This window comes from Pteronotus mesoamericanus, unplaced genomic scaffold (genome assembly GCF_021234165.1).
Source record: "Pteronotus mesoamericanus isolate MK-2021 breed Mesoamerican mustached bat unplaced genomic scaffold, CSHL_Meso_final contig_72, whole genome shotgun sequence".
NCBI classification, from domain to species: domain Eukaryota; kingdom Metazoa; phylum Chordata; class Mammalia; order Chiroptera; family Mormoopidae; genus Pteronotus; species Pteronotus mesoamericanus.
The window spans coordinates 1,973,454-1,988,116 of record NW_026555242.1 but is presented as its reverse complement, the minus strand read 5'-3'; the positions used below and the strand labels follow the sequence as shown (position 1 = coordinate 1,988,116).

The 14,663-nt window shown below is 52.6% G+C and overlaps 1 protein-coding gene across 2 annotated transcripts in view; it reads left to right on the top strand.

Moving 5' to 3' along the window:
• The window catches only part of SBK1 (SH3 domain binding kinase 1), a 54,632-nt gene that overhangs the window by 23,033 nt on the left and 16,936 nt on the right, over positions 1 to 14,663 (top strand). Inside the window, exon 1 of one of the 2 annotated variants that reach the window (XM_054582779.1) lies at positions 9,308 to 9,986. The exons of the other annotated variant lie outside the window; for it this stretch is intronic. The gene's annotated coding sequence lies outside the window, so the exon portion shown is untranslated. Of the gene's footprint in view, positions 1 to 9,307; positions 9,987 to 14,663 lie in introns of those variants that run through there. 2 annotated transcript variants of the gene reach the window in all.

The window sequence follows — 14,663 nt, the reverse complement described above, 5'->3', positions numbered from 1 at the left end:
CGTGGCCCTAACGAGGCCTTCCATCCCTGATGGTCACTTCAGACCAGACCCTGCGGGTGGCTGCAGGCCCTGATAGTCACTGCAGGTCTTGCTAGCGGCCTTAGTAGCCTCCGACCCAATGGTGTCTGCAACCTTAGTGACACCTGGAGGCGCCAAACATCTCATTCCCCACCCTCCATCCTGCCTAAGCCCCCATCTCTCCCCAGCCTAGAATTTCAGCCATTCTCCAGGATCCACTTAATTAGCCAAGCTCATTAACTCCCACAGGCTTCTCCTCCCCACCTAATTAACTGACTTAATTAGGGCTTACAGGCCCGGCTCCACCCAGCCCCCTCCTGCTCCTACCCCTGCCCGCTTCCTCCAGGCCCCTGGCTCAGCCAAGCCTCCAGCCTGCGGGAATGAAGGAAGCCTCCACCGTGTGTCCCTCCCTTAGTCCCAGGACACCAGGACAGTGCCCCTGCCTGGTAGCCCACAGGCAGAAGTGCAAATTGAGACAGGGAGGTGGGTGGGGAGAGGGATGGGAATGGATAAAATGGAATCAGGAGTGAGGGGGAGGTGGGGATGGCTTGGCCTGGACGAGCTGAGCATCGGGTGGTTAGAGGCCTGGGTTCTGGAGCCCATATGGGTTCGAGTCCCAGCTAATGTGTGAACTTCAGCAAACTCCTCATCTCTGTGTGTGTGTCAGGTACATAATGATCATACCTGCATCTCAGTGTCACTGTGAGGTTTAAATGAGTTTATACGTGCAAAATGCTCAGGGCCCAGCCTGGCACCGGTCTGTGCTTGTTACCTAAGTGGGTGGGGATGAAGACGGGCTCCCTGAGGGTGAGAGGCTGGGGGCCGGAGGGGAAAGCTGGAGGGTGCTGTTCTAGGAGTCAGGGGGACCCCCAGGCAGGCTCTGGGATGCCGGGACCAGGCCCGGGAACTGCACTGGGGGTTGCTGACCAGGAGGGACCTCTGCTTCACAGAAGGAGAGGGATAAATAGCAAGAAGGGCCCGTACCAGGGTGTCCCATTTCCATTCTGGGGGTGGAGAGGACTGGTCTTGTTAGCTCAGGACCTCTATACTTTGTGCCTCAGTTCCTCCATCTGGGGGAAGGACTCGCTTTGTGGAAATAGTTGGCATACCCTACATGCCTAATAAATGTCTAGAGACTCATCCCTGAGAAGGGAAAGGACATGGAAAGCAGCTGGAGGGAGATGCTCAGCTGGCCTACACCTCCCTGGGACCAAAGCAAAGACAGCAGGCTGTGCGGGCAGCAGGCACGATGCAGGTTACACATAATGCAAGGCTTCCTGGAGGTGGAGTTGAGGGCAAGATCTTAAAGGAGGAACAGTGTGTCTGAGCTGCTGGGCAGGCTCCAGAGGAGAGATGGCCAATCAGTACCTGCAAGTGAGTGGGAAGAGGAGACCTGTGGCCCTGAATGCTGGGGTGACCCTTTACCCCTTTAGCTCAGAATTTTACATGTATTGGTGTGATTAGCATAGTGTCTCCCCCCTCCCCATGAGACTGGAAGCTCCTGAAGGCAAGGACTGTCCACTTAGCCCACCCTTCTATCCTTATGTCCTCATACAGTAGGTGCCCATCGACAAGTGTGACAGCATGAATGAATGAATGAATGAATGAATGAAATGCATGCATGCCTTGGCCAGGAATCCAGAGGTTCCTGAAGTTTAGAGGCAAAGGGGCCCCATATAACAGTGCAGGCACCAACACTATGGTCAGCTATGAGCTCCTCAGCTCCTCAGATGGCCCCAAGAACAACCACCCGTAGGGGGCAAGAGCTCCCTTGGTCTCCAAGGATTTGAAGACTCTTGGGCAGGCTGAGCAGCCCCTGCGAATCCCCTTGCACAAACTGGGGTGCTGAGAAAATAGTGATTATGGGGGACAGAGGGGAGAATCTTTAATTAACCCCTGCATTTTAAAACACTTTAGAAACCCACATTTGTACTTGGTGTAAAGAGCATAGGGTTGTAACTGACAGGGAGCCAAGTCCAACTGACATAAGCACAAAATGGACTCTTGGATCACATCCCTGAAAAGCCCAGAGTCTTCAGGCGAGGCTAGAGCCGGGGCTCGAATGATGGCCTGAGGACTCCGGCTCTCTCCGTCTCTTGGCTCTGCCGTCCGTTGTGTTGGCTTCATCCTCCGGGAGGGTCTACCTGGTGGTAACCACTGCAGGCTTACATCCCATTCTCTGTCAGCACAACAGAGAGTTCTATCTGGTTGGCTTGGCTTGGGTCCCAGACCCATCTCAGAAACAATCGCCACGGCCAGGGCAATCACTGACTGGCATGGGCTGAGTCACAAGCCCACCCTTAGAGCAGAATAGGTAATCCCTGCCATCAGAACCCCTAACGAGTAAAGAACGATATGTCAAGGAATGTGGGTCCCCCAAGGAAAAGTAGGGTTCTGTTGCTGAAAGAAGAGAGAAATATAGCGCTGGATAGCAGAGTTCTACTCCACTTGGAATAAGTCTGAATCAAGCCAGACCCAGGGCCCTGTTCTAAGGGCTGGTCGTTTGTGGCAGACACCCTTTCCTGCCCATAGCTCTCTGGGCCCCCGCCCTACTGCGACTCGGCAGCATCCTTGTCTCTTTTCCCCAAGGGCCTTTTACGCTCCAGCCCGCTCTGCCCACATCCCGCATACAGCACCGCACTCTCCCGGAAGCTCCCACCACGGAGTGACAAGAGCTGGGATAAAGTACATGTTCTCTTTTTCTTTTTTTTAAGGTTTTATGTATTTATTTTTAGAGAGAGAAAAGGAGGGAGAAAGGGAGGGAGACATCAGTTGTGGTTGCCTCTCACACGTCTCCCCACTGGGGACCTGGCCTGCAACCCAGGCGTGTGCCCTGACTGGGAATCGAACCAGCGACCCCTTGGCTTGCAGAACAGCACTCAATCCACTGAGCCACATCAGCCAGGGCTACATGTTCTGTGCATGTCGATGCATGTTCTACACTGTCTCTGAGAGCTTCCCCAGTGGGGTTCACTGCTAGTTGCTTGCAGTGGTAACTTGCTTGATAACGCACCCCTTGTGACTGCCTTCCTTTCCTCTCCTCTCCCCTACCTGGGATTGCCTGTCAAATAAATGATTTGCTCTCAAATCTGCTTGTGCAGGGTCTTTTTCTGGGAAGCCCAAACTAGGACATCTCTAAAGCCAGCCCCCCGGGGATGTGTACCAGACAGCACTTGTTTCCTTCCAAATGTGTGTAGTCGTGGGGGTGGCTTTGGTGACCCATCCCCAGGGAAGGGGCTGAGACTGAACCTACTCTGGGTAACATGCCTCTGTTCTGAGGATCCCAGAGGATGCTCCCCGCTCCCCAGAAATAAACATAGTGGAGAAGGTAGAGACCTAGCCTCTCCTCACTCCACAGCTTCCCAGAGAAACACCCACATCCAGCCCTATGGGGCATCAGCATTCAGAGTCACCATGAGCAACGGGTATGGATGGCAAGGGAACAGGCAGTCAAAGGTACTTCCCACTCCCTTGCTTCTCAGAGTGAAAATGAGGTCATTTTAGATGGTTCTTGGACTTGGCTTTAGAAAACAAAAATCACATAGTGAAAATGTTATCTGGAGTTTGTTTTTTTCCTTTTTTTTATTTTTTCAAGATCTCATTTGAAAACACTTTCACTGAATAGGCTTTAATTATTTTGAAAAAAAAGTAAAAGAGGCCTTGGTCCTGTAGCTCTGTTGGTTAGAGCATTTTCTTCGATACACCAGGGTTTTGGGTTCAATCCCCAGTCAGAGCACATACAAGAATCAATCAATGAGTGCAGATAGAACTCTCTTTCCATTGCGCTGACAGAGAATGGGATGTAAGCCTGGAGTTGTTACCACCAGGTAGACCCTCCCGGAGGATGAAGCCAACACAACGGACGGCAGAGCCAAGAGACGGAGAGAGCCGGAGTCCTCAGGCCATCATTCGAGCCCCGGCTCTAGCCTCGCCTGAAGACTCTGGTTGATTTCTCTCTCTCCCTCCCTCCCTCCCTCTCTAAAATCAATACATTTTTTAAAAAATCTATTTTTAAAAAGTGAAAGAAAATACAGAAAAATGAAAACCTATGCAGATCCACAGCTAGAATCAATGTTAGTATTTTATCATATTTGTGTCAGATATTTTTAATAAAAGAAAAGAAATGAATTGACAGATAAGGATGACTTCCCATTATTTGCCTCACCCCAGGCCCATTTCCTGGATTTCACTCCCAGGGGCAACGCCTCCCGCCACTGTGGAGACAGTCTTCTCATTTCAGTTGGCAGGCTTCTAGCTGCAAGGGGCAGAATTCCCTTCAAAGCGGCTCCAAGTAAACTCAGCAGCTCGGCAATATCACAAAGAGGGAAGTTCTTCCCTCCGCGCTCTGCTCTCACACTGTGCCTGCCACCATCAGTGGCATCCTGCTGGCCGTGGTCACACTTGTATTTTGACATGAGAGGTGGCGAGCTCATCAGAACTCTTGCTAGAACACTCTATGTCTCACTTCAGAATAAATTCTCCAAAAAGGTACTGAGAGGTTCACAGCCCTGTCGCCTCCAGCTGCTGCGCACCCTGGGCTGCCTGCTGTCTTCTCTGTGATCCTTCATAGGTTCTGGTGGGACTCCTGGCTCTCCTTCTCAGCAATGACTTGATCTGTGTCTCCCAGTGGCCTTGGAAGCTCCTGCTTCCGGCTGTTAACAGCTTCTTCAGTAACTTTTGCCCAAAATGTCATCATCTTCAGCTTCTTCAGCTTGATCAGTTTTCTGAGCTACTCGGTCACCAATGCCACCAGGGTCCCTGATTATGCTGCATTCACTGATCACCAGCAGCGGTGTCCTGGGCATGATAGTGGCTATCAAGAGGCCCTTCCTGTACAACAAGCAAGGAACACCTTCTCTCTGTCATGACTGCAGACAGGAGCAATAAGGGGCATCAGAGAACATAGAACACACTGGAGAAATCCCCAAATAGCATCATTTTCCCCGGCATGGAAACTATCAATAGGCTGAAACAATGTCTTAACAAGAGCAATTTCAGTACAGCTAGTAGACCTACCCAAACTCACACCATGTAAAACTTTACGATGCGTAGGTTCTGGAGGACAGGGACTCTCTGGCAATCCCTTCCCCATATCCGCCCCCCCTCCCAACCAAAGTAGCAGAAACTCTGAGACATCAGTAAATATAAAATGCACCCAAAGGGGAGGTGTGAGATGATCAGAAGTCCTGGGTTTCTGGCCTCACACGCTTCCTTGTACAGGGAGCTCCAAATGACTGCCAAGGGGTACAAGAGCACGCCAGCTTTGAAGAGGGTGTGGGCTCAGGGCAGGGGAAATCTAAGTGGAGATCGCTGTATTCTGATGTTTCTCCTGTGTCACTATGGAAGTCATAGCCAAGGTTTATCCTCATGTTCTGCTATCTAAATTATCATCACGACCCTCTCTGGAAAGGCAGGATTGCTGTGAATACAAAACTGAGCTGGCAGGAGTGGGTGAGCCCTGGGTGTTGTGGGGGAAAGACTGTAGCATTACAAACAGCCACTTTAGCTCCTCTCTTCAAATATGTTGTGTTGGTTCAGTCCTCTGAGAAGTGGGCCGGGATGGGGTGAGATACACAGCAGCAATGTATTAGGGGAAATGCCTGAGGGCGGGAGCGGGGGGTGGGGGGGGCAGCAGCGCAGGAATAGGGAAGGAGCCAGGGGAGGCTGAGAGAATGATCAGACTGCAGTAATTCCAATGTTTGGAACAGGTGGCATAGGAGGCATCTTAGACTGCTGTGCAATGTTAAGAAAGTTTCAATGCAGCTAATGGGGGTCCTTGATCCCAAGTTGCCCATCAGAGAAGGCCCCGTGTCTCCAAGGAGACTCTGCTGTGCTGCCATTTGCTGGCATTGGCTGGCAGGAAGCAGAGCAGAACCTCTTCTGTGAACCCTAGACAGACTCCCCAGCTGCTGCTCTCAGAAGTTGCCGTCTCTGCTGTCAGAGATTGGGTGGTACATTTTCATGGCCTCCACATTCCACCCCTTGTGCCACACAGATTCTTCGTGGATGCTGTGAGCCTCTCTTTCTAAGGGGAAACTTTCAAGACAGGGGTTCATGGTACAAACTACAGCTCCCTCCCCTTGCTACGCTTGACCTTGAGGCCATAACTGGTAGTCATCCTTTCCCCTTTCCACTACCCATTCTTTTTTTTTTTTAAGATTTTTAAAATTTATTTATTTTTAGAGAGGAGAGGGGAGAGAGAAAGAGAGGGAGAGAAAGATAATGTGTGGTTGTATTTCGCATGTCCCCTGCTGGGAACCTGGCCTGCAACCCAGGCATGTGCCCTACACTGGGAATCAAACCAGTGACTCTTTGCTTTGCAGGCTGGTGCTCAATCACCAGCCAGGGCTCCACTACCCATTCTTAATCATACACACCCTCAACTGTCACCTAGACAGGTCTTGATTGGTCGCTTGGTGGTGTGACCCAACCCTTGTGTCCTGAGGGGTGCAAACCCTTGGTTATCATAATCGGTGGATCACTGGGCTCCACATTCCAGTATTTCTCCCTGCTCCCACTTTGTAAAAGCATCCCTGCCTTCTTCTGATAACTGATCAGGGTATTTTTTAGTAACTTCAGTAACTTAGGATCAGTTACTGGGGGTCTAGTAACTTCTAGCAAATGAGGGTCAATGACTACTGCCAAAACAGTGATCCTGAGCTACTTTTCTTGCCTACTGGTCCCAGAACACATGGAGTCCAAAATGTCCTGGCAGCAGCCATAGCTTAAATTTTAATGGCACCCTTGCTATGTCCCTGGTAAGAGTGTGTCCTCTTTGGGTATGAGGACTTCCCACCCTGCTGAGTGCAGGATGGATGGACTTGATTACCACATGCATTTTGGCAAACCTTTACTAATCACATTGCTGGTAATCAAATCTCCTGTTGAGAAATCTGGGGAGATGTCTGCAGAAGGTGGCTTTAAACCATGTCACCCTGGATAACCATAGCGGGGAGCATCTCAAGGCCTGATTCTACCTCTTCCCTTCTCTAGGCCTCAATTTCCTCCTGTATAAGGAGGAACTCACTCTCTGAAGTCTCAGATCCTCAGACTCAGTTGTTAGACATAAGAAGACATTCCTTTCCCTATTCCCTCTCTCTAGCCTCCCTCTATTGCTGGTCCAATAACTTGTACTGCTCCATTAGTTAGCTTTGGGCAATAGGGCCTAATATGAAGAGGATTAGGACAAAGTGAGGGTAAAATTGGAAACTTGGGAACATTGGCGGGACAGGGAAGGGCGAGAGAGGAAAGGGAGATGTAGGGAAGGTATCTTGGAGGATAACTTGTTCGGGGAAGAAAGACGAGGGGAAAGATGTTCTAGATAGGAAGCAAAGTGAATAAGGCACAGAGGTATGAGAAAGCAGATGTTCTAGAAACACTGGTTGAGGTCAAGGCTGAATAGAGAAGAGGTGGCCTCAGTAGGGTACCCCAAGGGCTAAGGGTTTTGAACACCAGGATAAGGAGCTTAGATTTTTACCCTAGAGGTAACTAGGAGTAATTGGAAATTTTACATAGAGGAGCAACCCAATCTTCTTTGTATTTTACAGAGCTGATGGGCACATGGGAGTTGGATTCTAGAGAAAGGAAAAAAAGTCTAGGTAGAGGCAGGAGGGAGGCAAGTTAGGAGCTAAGACAATGTTCTTACCAGCAGAGATTTCATACTGATGGCCCATGGGCCAGATTTGGCCCCAAAGAATGTTTCATTTGGCCCATTCAGTATTTCTGAATTTTGGGAATTTGTTTCAAACATTTAAGTGTAGAGAATGTTTTGTTAGAACATGCTTCTTTGGAAAATCGTATGCCCACGAAGGGCCCACAATACCCCGGTTTGCTTTATCTCCACCATTCCCTATCACCTCACACCTGGTCCCAGTCAGTAATTTATGTGAACTATAGGTACTTGAATTCAAAATCCCTGGCACTAAAACTTCTAAAAACAGTCACAGTGGTTGGGGAGAGTATGCTGGTGGAGGGTGGAAAGGAGCCTGAACAAATAGTTGGAAGAAATAGGGGAGGTGCAGGGTGTGTTGGGGACTTTCTCTTTAGGGAGATAGTGTGGCCAGCACTGCACTGATGAAGCTAAGAAAGGGCCGGAATAGCCCTGGCTGGTGCGGCTCAGTGGATTGTGTGCGGCCTGGGAACAGAAGGGTCACTGGTTTGATTCCTAGCCAGGACCCATGCCTGGGCTGCTGCAGGGTCCCCAGTAGGGAGCGTGTGAAAGGCAACCACACATTGATGTTTCTCTCCCTCTCTTTCCCCCTCCCTTCCCCTCTCTCTCTAAAAGTAAATAAATATAATCTTTAAAAGAGAGAGGCAGACAGACAGAATAGGACCTGGGGGGATGAGCTGTCCTATCTCATCTCCATCCTGATCCACCTTACTTCCTTCCAAGCCACCAATTTTCAGTTACCAAACTCACAATGCTCCTCACACCTGAGTGGTGTCTTTGTACATGCTGCTCCCTCTGCCTGGAATCCCCTTTCCTCACCTTTTATCTGGTGAGCATTGTGCATTCCCAGACTAGTCACTGCCATTTACAACCGGTGTCAAGAACACGACTTGGAGGGGGGGCGATGACCCCCAAGGCCCAGTTTATGACTTCTCCTCTGGGTAGGCTGTTAGTTTTCTGCGGTTTCGCTCAAAATAGGATGGATAGATGAATGCACGGATGCACGGATGCATGGATGACTGACCGATGGGTAAATGAATGCGCATCCTATTGCAGAGCTTGGATGTTTCCCTCCTTGAAACAGACACAGGCTCCACCCCGCAAGAACAGACTGGGACAGTCTGGGGCAGTCTGATCCCGCAGGGGCCGAGAGGATGGACCAGGTGACCCTCTCAGACTCCCCCGAGTCCTCTCTAACCTCGTTCTCGCCCCCTCGTGGGCTCTGACCTAGAAAGACTGGGGGTTGGGAGGATAGAGATGAAAACCAACGGCGCTAGGACCCGGACAAGCCGGAAAGCAGGGTTGGGGCTCCGCGCGCCGCTCGCTGTCCGCGGGGAGAAACTACGCTCCGCTGCGCGCGGCGGGACCGCACGGCGGGAGGGAGAGCGCGCGCCTGGGCTAGTGCGCGTGCGCAAAGGCGCGCGCCAAGCGGGGCGGACAAAGGGGCGGGCGGTGGCGCGCAACCCGGAGGGTGGAGCCCCGGGCCGAGCAGGCAGGTGCGCGCGGGTTGGAGGGTGGAGCCGCGATGCCGCGATGGAGCGCAGCCCGGGCGGGCGCCGGGACCCGGGCCGGAGCACCAGGCGGAGCGCGAGCTGGAGCCGCAGCCAGAGCCCGGGCCAGGCCGGGGTCCGGGACTGCAGGGCCGGGTTGCTCGTAGCGGCGGCGACGGAGCCCCCCAGCGGTTGAGGGGCTTCCTCCCAGCCCCTTTGCGGGTGGCCGGGACTCAGCAAGCCCCCGCAGCCGGGAAGCGTGGGGATCCCCCCACCGCATCCAGAACCCAGACAGCCCCAGGAAAGCGGGGTGGGGGGGGAAGCCTCCAGATCCAACACAGAACGACTTCCCAGCCGGCGAAGGCGAAGACTTCCTCCGTATTGAGAAGACCCCTTCTTCAATCCGAGCGACCCCCAAGACCTAGAACGCAGTGACCCTCCTGTCCGGGATTGCGGCACCACCTCTCGAGATTCTGGTCAATACAACTCCACACCTCAAGACACGAAGACCCAGCTCAGAACGCCCCTAGATCAGAGTCCTAGACCCCCCCCCAATTCCGGCACACAGAAACCCCAAATCTAGGGACCCGAGAACAGCAAGAGCTATCCCTCACCAGCAAGAGGCCTCGGGGCACCCCCTCCCCACACACACACACTCAAAGATCCAGGACCCGCGCAGCTGAGTCCCTCACGGTGCCCTTCGCATCCCAACCCATGGTTGTGGCGCCCTGAGCCCCTCGGGCCAGGCTGACGAAAACCGAGACGGCGCCCAGGCCCCCTGCCGCGGCGTCCCCGCGGCCCCAGCCCAGGTAAGCCGGGCCCAGGTGAGGAGCAGCAGGTGAGTGGCCACGGAGGCCCCTAGACCTGCAGGTGGGGAAGGAAGTATTGGGTGCGCACTGCCCCCCTCCCCAGCGTCGCCATGGAGCCGAGGCTGAAGGACGTCTCTTTGTGTCTCGCTGGGAGGAGCCGCCCCCTCCTCCCTTCCCCCACCCCGCACCGTAGCCTTGGGGTTCGGGGCCCAGGCCCCACGGGGGATGGTGGCAGAGCGCCTTGGGCCACGGGGAGGGGAGAAGACGGCAGAGTACCCTCCCCCCCCCCGCAAAAAAAAAAACCCTGCGAGCCTGGAGCTGTTGGATCCTTGGTCTTTGGAGTATATGTACCCCTCCCCCCGGAAGCCAGGCTGAGTTGTCAAGTGAAATCCTTCCTGCGAGAAGACTTGGGGGTGTTCACAGGTGAGGGGGGACCCATAGTGTGTAGCCCTAGGGTAATGGCTGGGGCTTTGGGTGTGTGTCTTTGTCTGTGAGAGGGCAGGGAATGGGTGTGTTTGAGAGAAGGTTGGGAATCCCTAATTTTCTCTGTGACTCCACTGGCCCCCACCCAGGCCACAGGGGGAGGCTTCACCTAGGACACTTTGTGCTCCCTGCAGGACAGAGAGGCGGCAAGCCCTTTCCAAAGTGAGGCACTGGTTGCTGGGGAGGGGAGGTAGTCTGGATGAAGAAGCCGTTTCAGGTCAGGCACTTTTCTGTCCCCAGGTGCCCCAGGGGCAGCAAACCAAAGGCCTTCCCTTCTTTTCCTGACCTCCAAAACCCCGAGGCCCCATCCTCGGATTGGGTCAGTGTGTCCTGGTCAGCCAAAGGACCATTCTCGGTTATCACTCTAACTTTCCAGGTTGTGTACAAGGCAGTACCTCAATCTGGCTCTCAGTGACAATGAGATCCTAAACCCCAGGCCTTGCAGTTTATGGTAAGATAAGAGGCTTGGGGATGTTGTGCCCTGGAATTCTGGATCAGTGATCCTGAGGAGGGGCTGAATGGAGCCAAGGCAACAACACGCTGGGCTGCTGGGGTTTCCACCAGCCTTTTCTATCTGAGCCCTCTAGAGGCAAGCAGCGATGCTGAGGCAGGCAGGACTCAGTACAGGTAGCCCCACCAGGAGTTTCTTTGTTTATTTATTCATTCAACGAACTTTAGCTCGTGTCTGTGATGTACCAGGCACTGGAGTCAAGGTCCATTTTCTCACTTCATCCCAATCTCCTTTCCTGATCTTTCTGGTTTATCAGACCCCTGGGCTGTTCTCAATTTGCCCTGGCCACGCTTGGTTGGAGGTGGGCCTGGTCAGGCCCAGCTGGCCAGCTCCGACCCCACACCTGAAGCACCTGATACCCATCCTGCTGCAGACTTGGGATCCCTGAGTCTGTGGCTAGTTCTCCTTGCCCCTTTTCGAAACCAAGTGCCCTCCCCTCCCCTGCTGCTGGGACTGACCCAAGGGAGAAAGGATGTAATCATCAGGAAAAAGGGTTGGAGATGCTTCTGGCCAGATCTCTGGCAGCCCCTCCTGCGAATTCAAAGACAGTCGAGGCAACCCCCCCTAAGCTAACTGCCCTGAAGACTGGGTGATCTTGGGCAAGCTTGTGGCATCTCCCAGAAACAATGACAAAGTGTGTCACTCACTCTGTAGCCAGCCAGAGGGATGGATATAGATCACAGTTGGACCCTAAGAAGCGTCCAGGTGTGTCTTCTCCATCTCTGAAGGAGTTCATTTCCCACAGTGGATTCCCAGGAGCCTAAGGCCTTGTCATATGACCCACAGGCAAGGGAGTGGAGTGAGCTAGAGCAGAGATTTGAGTCACTGTGACTAGGGAAAACCATCAAGAGGCCAGAAGGGGACAGGAAGTAGGATCTCCCTTTCTCACTAGCCTGCAGTGGTTCCCGATTGAGTCTGGACGAAACCACAGTCAAAGCCCTTCACAGTGTGGCCCTGAACTGCCTCCCAAGTGTCATCTCCCGTTGCTCACTCATCATTCGCTATTTCACCTCTGGCTCATCTCCATGACCCCTAACTTCCTCCCTCCCTCCCTCCTTCCCTCCACCATGTGCTGTTGTTCCCTGACCTGAAAAGCTCCACTATTGGGTGGTTCAGGAGCAACCCTCTGCCTCTACCTTCCCTTTTGATCTGACCTGGGCTGGCACAGAGTGGAGAGCTGCGTTGAATGGGTTGATGGGCTGATGGGTTGATGGCTTGGAGATAGTAGCGTGTGTCTACATGTGTTGTGAGAGTTTGTCTTCCCATCCAGACCCTGAACTCCCAGACATGGGACCAGATCTATCTCGTCCCCAGTGCATTGGCTTCGTCTAAACAGAACCCAACATAAAACACAACACGTTGTAAAATACAGCTTCTAGACACATTTTGATGATCCAAACAGTGTGTTTCTCATATTTGGTTTTGTTGCCAATGCTTAAAAAAATCCAATTTCACATGCAAATACTGATTTTGGGGTCCTATTGAAAAAGCAGATGAAGTGGCGAGCCCCGCCAAGAGCCAAAGAGTGACAGTGACGACCTTGAGACAGCACCACCCTTCAGCCTGCCCCAGGTCCCACTTGGCCTGTTCGCTCATTAACATGACCTGCTGGTCCATCTTGCAGTCAGCTGGCTCTGCAGACCTGGGGTGGAGGCCAGAAAGTGTTTGCTCTTCGGGTGACCTTAGTCTGTGTGTGTCTTGCACACATGGGCATTCCCTGCCTCTCCCATGGCCAAGCTAGAACATGCACCAGAACAGTGTCCCTCTGAGGTCTTAAGGCTGTGGTGAAGGGAGCCTGAATTCCTCCCACCAGAGCATCAATAGCCTTGTTGCACTTTCTAGTCTTTGCCCCATCTTCTGCTTCCACCCCTAAGCTAGAAGAGTTCAGCCACCAAAAACCTGTTTTATCTGTCTCACTTAGCCAGGAGCAAAAAAGTTCAAGGTCCCAGGCCCAGGTCTTGCTGGGGCCTCTTGGACTATCTGGGCCTCAGTTTACCCATGTGTCAGAGAGGAATTGGAAGCTATAAGCTTCCTCTTTGTTTTAACTTTCTAGGACTTGAGACAAAGCTCTTTTAGTTTGGGTCAGGCAGGAGAGGTGGGGGCCTAGATTCAGAAGTCATTCAAAAATATCGACATTCCCTAAACATTAATGAAACCAGTGGGTGTTGCCAAGTAGCTGAGCCAGGGGCCAGAGGCCAGCCCTGGGCACCAGGCACTCGGTGTGGCCCTCCAGGGAGTACCATCTTGGATGAAGGTCTATAGCAGCCCAGGGTTAGAGGGACAGCAGAGCATCATAACTGAGAGCACAGGCTCTGGCCACGGCCTGGGTTTGAATCCTACTTAGCTGCTGTGTGACCTTGGGCCACTCACTTAACCTCTCAGAGCTCTAGTCTACTGATGAGGAAAACAAAGATAATATCTACCTCAGGGTCATCAGGGGGAATGAATTAAAGCATAAAAACTGCCTAGTACCTGGTCTAGCACATGAAAAGTGCTTAGTAACTATCGACTCTTGTTTAAAGGTGCATTGGCAAGTAAGAAACTAAGCCTTGGTAACCACCTTAATTTTCGTATAGCCTGTCTGGGGAGGCCAGAGGGCTTTGGGTGCTATCCCCATGAAAGGGGGAGCAGGTGTTCAAGAGGCAGTACCACAGGGTGCTGAAGAGCACGGAGCGAGTCCCTCCTCCAGGTGGGGTGGGGTTCAAGCCTGAGAGTTTATGAGGCCTCTTCCAGTACCTTGGCCGATGGCTCTGCCTGAGGGTGGGATCTCGAGTGGCCTGGCCCTAGCTCTGTAGCTGAGGCCCTCTTCCTTCCCAGTTCTGCTGTCTAGGTGCTCCGCCTACCCAGATTCTGTCCCTAGGCTTTCTGCCCCAGGCATAGGGGCCTCAGGCCAGAGCCTGGATCAGCATCTCCAGTAGACTCAGAGTCTTCCCCACACTACTCCCTCCCTCCCCTACTCCCCTGGTCTCAGGAAGCTGGGGCAGTTAGACCTGTTAACTGAGGGGCCAGTTAAAGCCCCTCCCCTCTCCTATCCACCCACTCTCCCCAAACCCCACAATAGCCTGGCCACAGTCTGGAGAGGGAAGAGGTCCAGACACCCAGGTCAGCCCCTACTCTGGGAGCCGAGTAGTATTACAGTTGGAAGGAAGCAGGGGAGCATTTTTTCAATGTCAAGTACTCTATGCTGGGCACTGGCTACTGCTTTCTCATTTACCACTGAGAACAGTATTAACCCAGAGCAGGGATTAGAGCCCAGTTCTTTGAGCCCCCAAAGGTTTGTGTGAATCTGGCTACAAACTGCCTAGGTTTGAATCCTTCCTCAATCATTCACTGATTCCATGACCTTGGACAAGGCCCGTGTCCTCTGCCTCAGTTTCTTCTGATGTGGAATGGGAATAATAACTGCTCCTGCTTCCTAGGGCTGTGGAAAGGATTAAAGAACCCCTTACAGGCCTGCTATTAATTTTTTAAATTTTTTTTATTTATTGATTTTATTTTTTAAGATTTTATTTATTTTTAGAGAGGAGAACGAAAGGAGAAAGGGGGGGGGGCGGACATCAATGCATGGTTACCCCTCATGTGTCCCCTACCGGGGACCTGGCCGGCAACCCAGGCAGGTACCCAGACTGGGAATCCAACCAGCGACCCTTTGGTTCACAGGCCAGCACTCAATCCACTGAGCC